Source organism: Triticum dicoccoides, chromosome 1B (assembly GCF_002162155.2).
Source record: "Triticum dicoccoides isolate Atlit2015 ecotype Zavitan chromosome 1B, WEW_v2.0, whole genome shotgun sequence".
In the NCBI taxonomy this organism is placed as follows: Eukaryota; Viridiplantae; Streptophyta; class Magnoliopsida; order Poales; family Poaceae; genus Triticum; species Triticum dicoccoides.
The window spans coordinates 364,063,005-364,065,127 of NC_041381.1; positions in this window are offsets into that span (position 1 = coordinate 364,063,005).

A 2,123-nucleotide genomic window follows, 5' to 3' on the forward strand; every position below is an offset into this window, starting at 1 on the left:
TAGAGGGAGAATTAGGATGATGCTCTTCCACTGCCGCTATCTCATGGGTGACTGGTGGAGAGTGAATCTCTCTTTGGTCGGGTTTAAGCCCAATCCGGTCATAGTCCGTAGCGACGCCCAGGGTGGCGATGCGATCCAAGAGCTCATTGAGGGAGAAGAGCTCCATTGGGTCCATCTGTTTGGCAAATTCCAAATCAACGTGGAGGCTATTTTTAATGACCTGAGAAGTCATCATCGGCGCGACAGCCGATCGGGCGGTCATAACGAAGCCGCCCAGCTGGAGAGTTTGGCCTAGAGACAGGGCTCCCCCGGAGGTGATGTTGTCTTTGACAACGAGACGAGCCATCAAGCCCTATCGCGACGACATAGTGGAACTCTCAATGAAAGCCCCAATGTCGATGTCAAAACCGGCGGATCTCGGGTAGGGGGTCGTGAACTGTGCGTCTAAGGCTAATGGTAACAGGAGGCTGGGGACACGATGTTTACCCAGGTTCGGGCCCTCTCGATGGAGGTAATACCCTACTTCCTGCTTGATTGATCTTGATGATATGAGTATTACAAGAGTTGATCTACCACGAGATCAGAGAGGCTAAACCCTAGAAGCTAGCCTATGGTATGATTGTTGTTGTCCTACGGACTAAACCCTCCGGTTTATATAGACACCGGAGGGGGCTAGGGTTACACAAAGTCGGTTACAGAGAAGGAGATCTATAATTCGGATCTCCAAGCTTGCCTTCCACGCCAAGGAGAGTCCCATCCGGACACGTGACGAAGTCTTTAATCTTGTATCTTCACAGTCCAACAGTCCGGCCAAAGTATATAGTCCGGCTGTCCGGATACCCCCTTATCCAGGACTCCCTCACTCGTTAAAATAATTCAAGTAATGCTAGTCCATCGGGTCCTACCATGCAAACCTCGACCCGTCCGGATGTGGGAGTTCAACCTAGAAGGACCGCGAACCATTCATCACTTCTTTGGCATGACGCTCAAAGGGATGTATCGGTTATTCTTCGGATCACGAATAAAGTGTCCGGACACCATCGAGGATGTGGGCCTGAACTGCAATCGTACAGATACCCAAGTAAGTAACTCCTCAACCGAACACGCTGTTTATGTTTGTCATAACATTATTCTGAAAACTACCCTCGGCCAGGATTGGCTAAGAAAGGCAGAGAGGATCAGGTGTTCGGCCCCTCTTCCCGAAGGCTCGCTGGATCCCGTGCTAACCAGGATGCTTGAGCGCGCACCTTATCAAGTGCCATCAGGAGAAGATGAAGGGAGGCATAGAGAAGCCGAGAGCAGGCTTCATACATTATACATCCAGACTAGGGGAATTGATGTCTCCAAGAAGGAGGATAATCAGGGAGGTGAATCGAAAATCCCCTCCCCTCACGGGAAGAAAAGGGCCGCCTCTGAAGACTTGCAAGCGGAGGTTTCCAAACGAGGGAAGAAACCCTCGCCAGGGGGCCCTGCCCCAGACGGCGTCCTTAACGCACAGCGCCCGCAAGCGGGCCAACCCTCCACCAAGCTGTAAGTGAATCAAAAGTACTTTAGTAAATATATCCTACTTTATCTCTGAGAATACTAACCGAGACATATATCTCGAAGCCCGTCTCGTAGCCCTTCTCAACAGAGTTCGTCTTCGAGGGATCTTCTTCCGGAGATGATGGAGAGCGAAACGCCTCCTCCTGCCTCCCTACCTCATGGGGCGGATGACCCCGAGGTGTCGTCACGGAGGATTTCTCCTGATCCGCCAAGGCCAAAAGGTAAGTCTTCGGCCACCCGAAGTCCGGAGTATTCGGTCCCTAAGGAGAGCCATAGAAAGAGCCCGGGATTGTCCGGTGCACGACCGGACACACTAATGGGTCTTCTAGAGCAAGCTGCTATCTCAGAGGCGCATCGTACCTTAATGGGTACCGTGGTTGAGAGGATTTCATCCGCCAAAAGCGGGTTGAATGAAGCTTTTATGAGCCAGCTAAGAGGCTTTGAGGTACGCAAAGTAATATATGTATTTTTGACGGTACATGTCAGGACCCCGATCCTAAGTCACACCGATCTAGCATGTAACACATCATATCACTTTGCGGCCTCATGCACGGTATTCCCACGGGTGCCACCTTACC